At 35.6% G+C, this 14,322-nt stretch overlaps 1 protein-coding gene across 3 annotated transcripts in view; it reads right to left on the reverse strand.

Annotated features, from left to right (window-relative positions):
- The window catches only part of LOC139987329 (uncharacterized), a 266,252-nt gene that overhangs the window by 19,484 nt on the left and 232,446 nt on the right, over positions 1-14,322 (reverse strand). The gene's annotated exons all lie outside the window — the stretch shown is intronic.

Here is a 14,322-nt window from a genome sequence, read left to right on the forward strand (position 1 = left end):
GTTTAAAAATTGAAATAGTTGCAGATCTGAAAGTTTGACGGGGGGAAAAATCTCTCCTCTTGTAATTTTATTTTTGGTTTCAAATGTGTTGTTCTGTACTCAAATTCATGATCTATTAATTGATACTATATATAAATTAGCGATTTTTTTTAAGGCTGCTTGTAACAGAAACAGTTATCAATTAATATGTGTAATAACTGTATATACAGTTATATATAATCATTTCAGCTTACTTATTTTAACAAAACCTTGTCTATGAAAATTGTTATAATAAACTTAGTGGTACTGTTACTCCGACATTCAATATCAAATACTTCGTAAATTCTACTTTCACAAATTACCAGCTAATTTATAACTCGTAATAAAGCTGAAATTACAGCTCATGAGCTTGACTCAAGTTTATAAATTCTCCTCAGTATACAAATCCAAGAGAAAAAGGTTACTATTTGTTCAATTTCTGATAAAAGTACACCATCGCAAGATATCCTGATCCCCAACCATGTAAGATTAATATATTCAGGTACCCTTTCACATACGTCGATAAGTGAAACACGGAAATATTCGTTGGGGAAAAATCTTTGCGAGGAAAGTGTTAGGAAACCTAAGCGTTAACGGTATCTTTCCTTGGGGGAAACTTATGCCATAAAACATTCCACCGTGGAACCCTTCACGGTCCAAATACGGACAATAAACTTTCTTTGAATCTTTGAACTTCTGCACTTCGTGAAACTATGCTAATTATGGAATTATTCATAGATATGAATCATGTAGTCATGTAGCCGTTTAAATAAGCAAATTAGCTATAGATTTGATATAGGCCGCTTTCACCCTTGTTTACTTAGTGCAACGTCTGTGAAATTCCTTCCTTTCCTTTTTCGATGAAAACAAAGCGTTAATATGAGAATATTGTTCATACCGATCATTGATACATATTTTTATTAACATTAACCAGATAGCTGTTTTTGACGAGCATACATGAAGAAATGACAATATTTTCTGTTATGACGAGCCCTCTCAGTAATAAAATTAAAAAATAAAACAGTCATTTCATTACAATTTAATCTTCTGTTGTAACAACCACACATACTCTGTGTTTGACGAGTATACTCGTCATCGCTTACTTTCTGCGACACGTTTTAAGTATATACTTCTCAAAGTTTTCAAAGAGATCGCAACAGCTAACTGCTTAAAAGCACTGATACTTCTATTTAGTCTTCTTAACGATATTCTTCTATATAAAATACGTATATTAAAAACAATTAATCAATTGAAAACAATTCCTATATAAATAGTAACAAGATTCGAATTAAAAAGAAATCAAGATTTTCTTAAATAAAAATAGCTAGCGTATCTTTTACGTAAACAAGTGGATTTGTAAATATGTTAGCTTCGTTATATATAATTTTGAATTGACTTGCATTTTTAATCTTAATTCGATGCAGCATAACAACAACCATGGGAACAGGTTTTTATCCGTAGACTACACCAAAAATTAATCAAATTCCCACAGAATTCACAATGTTATGATATTAAAATAAATTTAAAGAATATCTATGGAAAATATTAAATTGGTGATTTCAAGTACTTTTAACATGTTACATATATTCCTAAATTTACATCAACGATATAAAAGTAAGCAGTTTGGTCAATGACACAAACTTTTTCCATTGAATTTATTCACCTCGTGAAAGTGAAAGAGCAAAAGGAAAAAAATGTTACTTATGGAACACCGGATAGGTGCGTGTACCCACGTACTTACGTGGGATTGGAGACACGTGGGCGTACAAGGTATCTCGGAAGCGCATTAGAAACGTCACCGAGCTGAGAACAGGGGCTCATTAACCTGCGTGTGCCGCACGCTCGGCCAGGTGGGACGGCTTGCAGTAATTATAAAAGTAACACGGTTACACGCATGATCGTTGATCCGCCATATTGTTGGACCAACCCTATCATGCTTTCATCCGGTGAACTTTCAAAGTTTTTCGTCTCTTGTATAACACCGCACATTTTCAGAGAAGCATAAGGTATATACTATTAATAGTTACAAAGACTCTTCATGTAACATATTAAGTTACTCAGTATGAAAATATACAGAATTTATAGATGCAGCGTTATATCGTCGAGAGCTTCCAGAGATGTTAATTGATATTTGATATCTGATATCTTTTCGAGCAGTTTGATTTCATTTTTGGAGCTTCACGCGTGCGAATGTTTGTTAACTTTTATTGAAGGTAAATATTTAATGAACGCAATATTAATTATATATTTGAAAGCGTTGAAAAAATGTAAACCGGGATTTAATAGCGCGTTAAATATTTATGATTTCTTATAAAACTGTATTTGTTCATAATTTAAACAAAAAGGAAATTTAAAAAATTGGGACAATGTTTCAAAAATTATTCAAATATTTTATGACTAATTTTAGTATCATCTAATAGCTTGAATATTTACACGAGTACAAATAAGTGAAAATCGAAATTAATTTTGTCGAAAGTATTTGCACGTCTATAGCAAACTGCAAAGCAAAAAAAGCAAATACGCAAAACCTTGTAACATTAACAAACGAGGCAAACGAACAAGCTTCGTGTGTAACGAACGGGTTTTATATTTTCATCCTTGCTTTCTCTCTGCTATTCCTTCTCTCTCATTCCCGCGAATATTCCCTTGGCAATTTCGCAGACAATCCATGCTCCTTCGACTTTAAACCGCTTTCAAAATTCTTCACGCGAAGGGACAGCATCTTTTAGTAGGCTGCCACGCTTCCAGGCTCCCTGGATACGAGTTAATTTAATTTCCTTCGCCGACCGGCTGGCGAATCAAAATTGCATTATTCATACTCGACCGGCGTGGCGCTCATAACACTGACGTAACAACGCATGGAATTGCGCTCCTGTAGGTAATTGTCCGACAAGTCCATCTTCAACTTCGAAATCAAGGAACGCTAGCGATCGGCGCTAATCAATTTTCAGCAGCAGACCTTTGTGCACGGTATAGTGACTAGCTTTGTTAGGCTCGGACGCAAAGGTCGAACAACAGTTGCCAGAGTTTGTTGCTTGAAGAAATGAAAGATGGATGAGAAGGATTCATCTGAATGAATTATTACGGTACTGTGTTGTGATGGGTTTGTTGCACTTCCTCCAGGGCAAAGGGATTTTGTTTCGTACGGTAGATTGATGATAAATAATGTATTTTTAAATATACTTGAATATCTTATATATTATTCTTTAATATGTATTTTAATATACTATAAGTACGTTAATATATTTTACGTAAATATTTTTCAAATAATAAATTCAAGTCTTTGTTATTAAATAAATATTAAAGGGAAATCTTCATTCTTTGACGTTAATAATTATTCTGCTAGCTTTTTTTATTTCGTAATATCTACTTTTAAAATCACCTCAAGGGATGCTGTCACTATTGTTATTAGTACGCAAAGTTTCCACATTTTATTTATTCAACATTGTACTAAAACTTTTTTTTTTAGTACTTTCAATCTCATCTAAAGTTAAGAATTTTCCTAAAATTAAAAAAGTATGACAGAAGCTCACCAAGACCGAAGTCACCATCCTGAAAACCACGTACAGCGAAAATGCCAGACATTCTGAGGCATCTACACGCACAAAGCGTGCTCGAGTAATTTCGTTAGCAAAAAGTTAAAATTAAGCCAGAGCAATTGGACGACGAGCTCGAGGTAACTTCGGGTTAACGCGAAAATAAAGCTGAAAATAGGCCACAAAAGGGTAGCAGCTTATCAAGCACCGGCCAACGGCAGAATTATTTAAACCGCAATGCACAAAGTATGATCAAGAACGTTGGACCTTAGTTTGGCCGTGTATCAACTCAGCGGCAGTTTGATTAATCGCTCTGCAACGTTAGTTAGGGCCATTAGGACCCTCGAGAATGCTTGTTTTAAGAACACCTTGAAATCCTTCTTCTTTCAACCTTGTATAAGTAATTTTGTACCACGACTTTAACGCATTATATATATATTGCGATTTGGAATTGTTATCAATTGCAATCGTAAAATTTCTTAGCACAGAATAGAAATATAAAATTACACGAATCGAACGATTGCAGACATAGAGGTTCAATAAATAGTTTCGATAAAAGGTTGAAGAAAATTAGGAAAGTTTGGAAGAATTAGATTTTCAGAATCAGATTTCATTCAATAAGTGTGTATGTATACAATTTTCTTCAACTGACTAGATACAGTCTCATCGCAAATTGAACCAATTTACCGTCGATACCTTAATTAACATTACTTACGTTGGCATAATTCGCGAACGCCGTTAAGAATCAATTTTAATCGGTAAAATGATCAAAGATATGTAATCGTCAATTACACGGCGAGCTCTTTAACTGTAGCACAGAATTGAGCGAGGTTTAATAGAAACAGGAGCTTCATTTCACACCAAGTTATCGATATTTGATTCAATGCGTCTCACGAATCGGTAACGCCGGGTGTATCATAATTGAAAGGAAGTATTCCGTGATGAGTTTGCGGTAATAGAAAGCGCAGCCTATTGAATGAGGAAATAGTTACAGAGAAGATTGAGGTAAAGTGCTCCATGCACTACTTGGTGCGTGACTATTAGAAAAATAGTGTGAAATTGCTTTCAAACAATGCACGTTTTTGAGTTTCCAGAACGATTTTCCGTATTATCTTACGCTCCATGCATTAACTGCTAATTTGCGACCTGTTCCAACGACGAAAACGTGACATAACGGTATAACATTGGTCTGAAAATATGTATTTCCTGTTTCTACCAGCGACGAGGATAGTGGTTTTCCTGGAAATATTCTGAACCCAAGGAAAATCAATAAACGTTTTACGTGTGATTATAGCTGATTTGATAGTTCTAGCAGTAAAAGGGATCATACATTTTTAAATGCAAATTCATGAATGTACGTGATCAGAGATTTTTGTGATCAAAGATATCTGCAGATATTCCTGATTCCTTCGCTACTTCCAATTAGAAGTATCTTACATATAAAAAAATATCCAAAATCTTTTGTGATTAATATTCTCCAAAAAAATTTCAAAGCTGATTGAGGAAATTCCTTTCTATTTAATTCTTTTGTAGTGTGTTATTTTTTACATAAACACGAGTACTATTGAGTCCAGATAATTGTTAAAAAAATGCTTAAGGTATTGGAAGGAGAAATTTTTCATCTATATTCTAATTAACTCAAGAATATTATAGAGAACTAATTATAGTAAATCTGCTTATCTCATAAAATATAGATATATGTTATCCTATAAAAAATATATTATCACAAATTTATATTATCTTACAAAATAGTAATCTTATACTTTTGTACTATACTGTAAATGTAGTAAAATATAGGCACAGAAAAGAGAAAGAGCAACGCGAAGGATATAACAAGATAATAGAGAGAATCAAGCACAGGTGAGATACAATGAGATAAGAGTTTCTACGTATAATGAGTTATACAAATGCATAAGATGCAAATAGACAGGTTGAAGTACTCGAAAGAGAGGGGAGAAAAGAGGACGCCAAAATTTATTAGTCAGAGCGAGATGCGGAAATTTGGAGGAAGGTAGTAACTTCTGAAGAGAAGAGAAAGATAAACTATGCAGCATATGTAAATCGGAGATAGACTCACTGAAACATCTGGTGGAAGATTGGGTGTACATGGATAGACCTGAGCCAGAAGAAATCCTACACTGGAAGAAATCCTAGGAAACGAAATGTTACAGGCCGTGATACATTGGACGAGAAGAGCAGTACAGTCCAAGAAAAGTAAAAATAGGAAACTAAGAACGATACTAGAGAAAGTTACGATGATAACGTTGCAATAGTAGATTCTTCTGTCCTCTTTAGTTACAGGTTTAAATGTCACTAAGCTTAGATGTAAATACGCATGAAGACATTAAAGTGTGGGATGAGTAAGTGTGAGTATATTAGACACATTAAACAAGTATATCGTATTATATAACTAAGTCTAATCTAAGTCTAAGTAAACTAAGTCTGTTTCCCGAGGAATTTTTCCCGAGATCGAACTTAAACAAGCACAATATACTTATACTCATCTCTAGAACAAATATGTTCTTCGAACATGAAATAACCTTTTTTCGCCTGATCGTCGAAGAAAATTCAATGTGCCTTCGTTGCGGTAGGTTACACAAAATGCGAATCGATTTTCGTTGTTCGAAGGATGCTATCCAAGAAAAGCCAAACGCAATGCATAACTTTCGATTGTTGCGAGAGCTAAGCCGTGGACGAGCATATATACAACTGCTTTTCGCCTTTGTGGCTTTGGCAACAACTAGGTCAATGATAACGTTCAGACTTTGATACCAAACGGTCTCGTCTGCATCTGCATCGATATCGCGCACCTTTTATCCATCAGACCGAAGAAAAATTCTTTGAAACACGAGCGATCCTCGTTTTTTTTGATTACGTCAATCGTCGAGGAAATGGAATTGGTTGATTTTTACGCTCGATAGAGTCGATTTTTGTTCGCTTCTTTCCGTGGAAACCAATTTTTTTTGATGTTCGATGTTCGATGATGCGATAGCTTTTGTTAGAATAATTCTGTTAAACTATATGCATTGATACTGATAGATCACAGGTGAACGACACTAAACCTTCCAGTGACCCTATTAAACTAAGTAAAATTATGTATAACTTTTTTATAGAAAACTAAGCTAAATCTTCGAAACATCAAAAACGTAAAAAAAGAAGGATCAGAATAATATAATTTTCGTGATTCATGATGAATTTTTCACAAGAAAATCAAATTATATTATTTTTTGAAGCATGAGAAATATAAAAACAGAAAACAAGCAGGTATAACTATATTTTATACACTGAAAATTCTCATACATTTATGAAAAATATAAAGGTACGAAAGTACATAAAATATCCAAAATATAATACTCTTTATAATATTTATCGAAACAAAATAATTGTCTATATCTAGGTCCCATGTTTTAAATCATATTTATAAAAATATGAATTTGCATAAATAACCGTAGTCTAAGCATGTACGTCTAACCATGTCATGTAACACGTTAACATTCTATCGTCGCGTAACACGCGTTGAACGACCCGGTAACCTGCACCTATCTAAACGAACTGCGCAAAACAGCAATTGAAACTAACTGAACGAGTGGACGAGGCACTCGAGACATACGAGAGTAGCAAAGAGCAACAAGCGCGTGAAATTGTTACGTAGGAACGACGACGAGCGTGATCGACCAGCCAGACAGACAGGCGGCTCATCCTGTCGTACCTTAATCTTGCATTGTTGCTCGCTCTGTTTGCCAACGGTCTGGTAAATTATGCAGATTGTTCAACGGTTGAACGGCGCGACAGAAACGGTTTTCCTGCGTCCAGCGCACTGCGTGGGGAACGAAACCACACGCATCGGCCATGAAGAAGCACTCTGTGCTCGAAGGATTCGAGACGAAAATAGTGGTGCGTGCCGGCACACGTTAAATATTAAACAGTCGCGATGCAAAAACGGAACTGGCTCGCATGCGTCAATCGAACGGTCGCCTCCTTTTTTAACCTCTTACCTGGTAAAGACGAGTTAATTCGTCATTCGGCTTACCAATATCATCAGCTTGACAATTTGTTATTAAAGGATACTGAGGGATGTTTTTAAGGATATAGCTGCGGTGGATGCGTGTTCTGGCGAATACACGTGTTCAGAATAATCAAATATATAAAGATCCTTAAGAGTATATTCATTTCCATCTCCAGATGTTTTATTTCTCAGAACGAGAATTGATCGCAACACACATTTGACGTAACCGTAGCTTAATATGTACACGTCACTTCTTTACGTGTACATAGATTATATCATATCTACACCTGTAATAGATGTAATTAAGGTTAATTGGATGTCGTTAGCAATTTTGAATTTCCAGCCAGGATTAAGGAACGATGCGGTTAATAGGTTGGTCATAGCGGTTAGTTGTATAGTTGGTGGATATTAATGAAATCGTAAAGTCGGTCTCAAAGTTGTAAAATCTCAATTAGTTGATATGCTTTGAAGTTTGAAATAAATAATTTGAAATTTTAGAAGGCGCAAAGCTGGAATCCTAAGGGCCGTGTAATATTAATTTAAAATTGCTTTTTAAAAGCATACGTATCAATGTTTAACCGTAGAAGGATTTTTTAAGCACAGTAATAGGAGGTCTTCTTAACCAAAGTTTGATGAAGTACCTAACTTAATGACACATCGCCATTTAACGTCTTCATCTACGATCTTACTGAGTTATTGGTGTCAATAATTCTGTATGGTGTCAGTAAATAACTGTACACTGAGCAGGCTGTAGCGCATCGTAAATTTGGACTTAAATCTCAAATTCCATTGACAATAAATCAGTTTTCAACGAATCACCAAACCTCACCGAACCAAACTGCATTTCCAGTTTTTCTAATGTCCAAGAAAAATCTAGAAAAAATTGACCGATCCTCGCACAACGAATAACTGTCAACGTCGAAATTTCCAAAACTCAAACAGCGAGAACAAACTCATCAGTCGAAAGCAATCTTCATCGACGAATACATCACACGATTGGTAGCCGACAAAAGCGCGATTCGTATTATCTGTCGTGGCCTGGCCTCGAATAAAACCCGGTAGAAAATACGCTGGCTCGGCCGGTTTCTTTCTCCGGCTGAGCCTCGTGCGCAGGACTAACCCACGTTTCGAATAATAAACTGGTTTCGGAGTTCCGGTTTTCCGTCTTTCTTCGTTCCGATAGCCGGTCGAACCAGAGGATCGCGGGTACGCAAACCTTAATAAGGCAATGAAACCTTTATGCTCATACATGGCGAGACTAGGCGACCGGTGTTTCTTTCTCTGTCTGCCTTTCTGCCAGCCTATGGATTCGAGCGGGAAGGAAGCATCCTTTTCTCCTTTTCTAGTATGCGGTTGATCGATCGAGAGACCTGTCCGACGACAGCGACAGCAATCGGTAGAAAACTTATGGATTGGAAGCGCACTGTGTCGATAAATGTTGGCTAAATCTTTAAACTCGACCTCTCTTGGGTCAATGTAGAATTTATATGTAAGACTGAGTGTTTGTACATATGTAGCACTCGCAGTATAAGATTTGCTATCGTATGTTATTTGCTACATTTTTTATGTTTCGTTACATGTCAAACGCTGTATTCGTATTTATACTTTTGATAGAATTTGAGATTATTTTAATTTTTTAGTAACAGAATATTTGTAGGTCCATGAAGTTTCCATCGAATTTGTTAAAAGCGAAAATTTGACCAAAGGTCTCGTATTGGGAATGGATGTTATTTTGACTACTTGCATCTAATGGAAAAATTTGATTAAAGGTCAAATAATGGAGGTATTTTCTTGATTTTTGTAGATATCTGACGCGAAGGTTTGATTAAAGGTCAAATACTGATAACGTTGTTCCGATTATTTGCAGTATTTGAGAAATTTATATTTTTGATGAAATTTCGTTTTATCTTTACTTGTTTGTAATAGAATATTTGTAGGTCCATGAAATCATAGATAGGTTGTTTGCTATTACGAAAATTGGAAATGTTTCAAGGTTGCTGAAAAAGTCGCGGGATCTGTTCGTTATTGATAACAGAGATTACTATTGTGATGTAAGGGGAAAGATCAATTTGCGATAAATTCTCGGTGAGTAATAAACTGCAAGACCATAAGAATGCTTCGGCTAGTAAACCTTGAACCTTGCAGTAATTGCGAGTTAACATCCTTTACGCAATATTAATTTGACTGTATTGCAGTGTTGATCATTACTGTAACCTATGGAATGCCACTAAAAGAGTTTGAAGGTTACAACGCGGATTTTTATATAGACATATCTAGGTTTTTCCAAGGTAATTAGGAAATAATAAAGTAAATATCTTTTCCTTCTTTTTATATTAGGATTTATCTTGTTTCCGTTGCTTAAGATGTACAAAAAAACATACTCTCATAGATACAAAAGAGACATAATCTCTCAAAGATACAATCGACATTCTTGCGATTTCCTCAGAATATTTCCTTAATATTTATAAACTATTAATATTTATCATCCTAACTCCAACGAAGCCGAAAACAAAGAAATCAATAATTCTGAACAATTAGCGCCAGCGTATCGACCTAAGAATATGTGTATAGAACATATTCAAATGTCTACGTATTTTCCCTTGACTGTATCGTGTAACAGCAAACTACGGTTCCCATCGAATCCGCTAAAACCCTACCTTCTAAACGTCAATCTTATCAAAACGTATGTCCCGTTGACGCATTAAAATTCCGTTACACGTTTCCCCATTATACGCGGTGACCTCATACAACAAGGAATCAAACCTCATAGAAAGAAGACGATTATAGAATCAAAGGGAGAAAGACAGGAAGCAAGAAAAATCCTCGTCGCGATACTTCTGCCTGTAAACGTTACTCGATCAAAGACAATGGAAACCGTGAAGACAATCGAACGTCAAGCCCGTGGAAGCCTTTCATTGCTCAACGTACAAACACACAACACGTGCGCCTTGTTACATGCTCACATACACAACTTATATACAGAATTCTGCGTATTGAAATTCAATCATGCTGCTGCATCTTGGATGCCTTTGTCGTTCACGTCGTAGGCCGCTGCCGACACAATTTCCGTTTCGTCGACGACAATTCGAATACCGAGTTTCCCGCCCGTTTCCACGATCCAGTGACTAGAGAACACGCGCAAATCACCGGAGCCAGAGCAATTATGTATATCGTATCCATACCCTGTGTCACAGAGTTATGTACCATTGACTCTTCTCGGTGTTGCTCAGTGTTCTCGTAGCGCCATGAAAAATCACTGTTCTCACAGTGCATTGCGCAAACAATGTTGGAAGATCGTTTTCGAAACGATTCTAAGGTCCATCGAACCACGATCGATCATCTCTACCGTGAGAATGGATTTTTTAATTGCTTCGCTCTAGCTGTTGAGATCTCGTTAAAGATCATCCGTTTATTCTTTTATCTGCTTTCTTCTTATTTTCTTTTCTTTTTTTTTTTTTTTTTTTTTAATTTTTCGTTATTCACGATTTATCTTGTTTCACGTTCTTTTTAGTTTTGATCGATGTACGTCGGAATGTGCAGGGTTATAGGATAGAGGATATATGGAGTACAAACGAGTGGTGCAATCTAGTTTCTCAGCGAACAAAGAAACGATCACACGCTAGATTATCCGGGTTTCGCTCGTCTCGTGCATTATGAACGTTCGGGGACGTAACGATGGTGTGACGAAAGGTTTAATTGTGAATAATACGGCTGTCTATCTGCGGTTCTAGAGATGTAAATATGACTGTGTTAATCGTCGTGTGCTAATTTTGTGTTATTAATTTCATATGCTTTCGAAATCTTCTAAATGAATATTTAAATTGATTCTCCTAATAAGCGATTTCGTTATCTTGTAAACCTTACATATTCGTGAAAAGAAGGTGCCAAGTTTAAAAAAAAATATTAATTTCCTTCCTTTTAATTAATGAAGGTTATTAATTTCCTTTCATAGAGCTTATTAAGGAACGACGATATTTCATCAGCTTTTTAATCAATTATATTCCATTGTTTCTTCTTACTATACAAAATAATCTTTCCTTTTGTTGTGTATATATATTGTAATAAATTCTATGTATTTATTATACCTATTAATCCCTTTTAAAACACTTCCATAGAAACAAGAAACGTCTCTTTGATCATAGATATCTAAGTAAATTCTTCTTTTTACCGTAACGTAGGAAAAAAGGCAGAGAACGGTTCAATTAAACGAACTAACGATTCCGAACATATTACCCGATCTTCAAACGTGAGCAAATAACCAATTATTAACGAAAGCAATTACCGAGTGAATCACAATTATCGGCCATTCGTCTAAAGGAATTTGTAACTTTCACTTGATCGCCTTTAACTAGTGATCGAATCGCAGTGAATTGTTCTAAATGCTTTGCACACTTTCGGCGCATCAAAGGAATAAGCGAAACGCGTGATAAGTTCGATGGGATCAGAAAACGAGATTGCGTTTCGCATCAATCTTTTCTCCCCCTCGTAATCGATTTCCGTTAATTACTCATTAATTTCCGTCGTCTTTATACTCCGCTGTTGTCGAGTGAACATTTTCAGGAAACGAGATTGAAGAGTCTTGACGTTCACGTAGAAAAATAGTTACACCTACGTTTATACCTTACTTTTATTATTTTCATACTAAAAAATAATCTTAAATTCTGATTGCATGTGAAATTTACTATTAAATAACGCTAAGATTTAATCACAAGTGAGATTTATTGTTAGCAACTGACGATAGATTTTATAACATCGAATACAATGAATAGTTCCTCGAAATAATTTCCTTTAAGCGTATGAGTTCCTGTTATTATAAAACGAACTGTATATGTGCAACATTCATTAGCTAGAAAGTTTTTCCTGTTTGCAAGACAGCATTATGCCCGGAGCAAAATGCTTTCCGAAACATCTCAGCGATATATGCATGCATCCACAATCGGCTTCCTTCTCAAGTGTGACCCTTCAAAATTTTACAACGGCCTTCTCGAATAACGGTACGAGTCCCACCAATACGAGTATTCTCATTACCCGACGAATACGTTTGCAAATATCTGGAACATTCCGATTCGAGAGAGGCATCAAGGTATTATGGCCAATTTACGGCGATCTCGTAAATTGGCAACTTCCGTAAACAGAACTTTCGCGAATTATCCAAAAGGAGAATCAAGTTGGAAAGAAAAAAACAAACCGACGAATATTTTAACGAAACCGAAATATTAGCTTGTCCTAAAAGTTTCTTTCATTTTGTAAGGAAATAATAGATGCGCAATATTTTTTATTTTGTATTATTTTATTGAATTATATATGATCCATTTTGGATCCTAATCCAAATTCCAATGGAATCTAATATTTTTTGGGAATATTCTATATTTCGAATTTTGATGTATGAAATTATTTTAGGCCATCGAAGGAAACTTTGATTTCTCTTCGAAATCATTTCTTTGGCTAATAACAACGAGTGCTGTTGCTTTGCACAATTGAAATTGCTATTTACGAGAGTTTATATACATTTGTTTATGCAAAACGTATGTAAAGATATATATTACCGTGTTTTACTCCTGTACTTTTTGTATCATACTTCCGTTTACATTACTGTTTTCAGCGATATCGTTAAGGAAACTCTAAAGACTTCTTCTTGCGTCACGTACATACTATAAACTAACAGTACGATAAAACCTGTTCTTATTTAATATCTTCTACCAAAAACTTCAACGGCAAAGTATACCACTACAATTAACCAAGCATTAAATCACTATATATTATTAAGCATACAATGAACAGCAAACGTAACAATTTATATCTTCCTTTTTACTTCATACGATCAACGTCATAAATAATATTACACGATACTTTATTCGAATCGGTCCATACAAAAATCCTATTGCAAACGCGAACACCATAACCACAGATCATAATTTCCCCTTTAACATCATCCCTTGTTCAAAGATCATAGACCGGCGCCACGTGTCTCACCCTACAACCGCAAACTTCCCACGAATTCCTCGTCCCAACCAAACAAAGCAAAAAAAAAAAAAAACATAAAAATTTTATAATCTTCAACATAATCTACTCGTAAAAATTGTAGACAATGTCTGTAACCATGCAGCAGCCCTTTCATTTGGATTTCGAATGGCGCTGATTTTGAGTGGTATCCGGATGCGTTCTCGCGAAGGAAAAGTTGCACGCGGCCTCGTTGTACGAGCCTCAAAGCTTGCACGTGCCTGTTAACACGTGTTACGTCGTAGCTGCGCGTGTTCCTCGCCGTTGACACGTGTAACAATAGCCGGACCATCGCGCCGAACCTCCAGTGGCCTTTCTCTCACTCTTACTGTAATTTCCGGTGGAGTGAAACTTCTATCGGGATTAAAGGGCAAAAGAGAATTTTCGGAACGCATCCAGATGTTCACGAAAGAAAAATAAAGGAAACGTGTAGTGTTTGAACCTCAAGATCTCTTTCTTCTTTCCCCCGCTATCGCTAACTTGAAACTTTATCGCTGCATTGAACGTTATCTGAAGCAATTTTTAATGATGGTAGTATATGTATGTTGCGTACATGTATCTTATTTATCCTTTGAAACGGATTTTAAATGTGTCAAGTAGTTTGATAGGTTTCATGGATATTAGTTTTATGAGCGTGTCTCGAGCGTGCTCCTATTTTGGAAATTATTTTATGAATTGTTAATTTCATAGAGTTCATGGATACTAATTTTATGAGTGTTTTTACTTTGGCAGTTACTTTACGTATTGTTGATTGTATAGATT

This window comes from Bombus fervidus, chromosome 1 (genome assembly GCF_041682495.2).
Source record: "Bombus fervidus isolate BK054 chromosome 1, iyBomFerv1, whole genome shotgun sequence".
In the NCBI taxonomy this organism is placed as follows: Eukaryota; Metazoa; Arthropoda; class Insecta; order Hymenoptera; family Apidae; genus Bombus; species Bombus fervidus.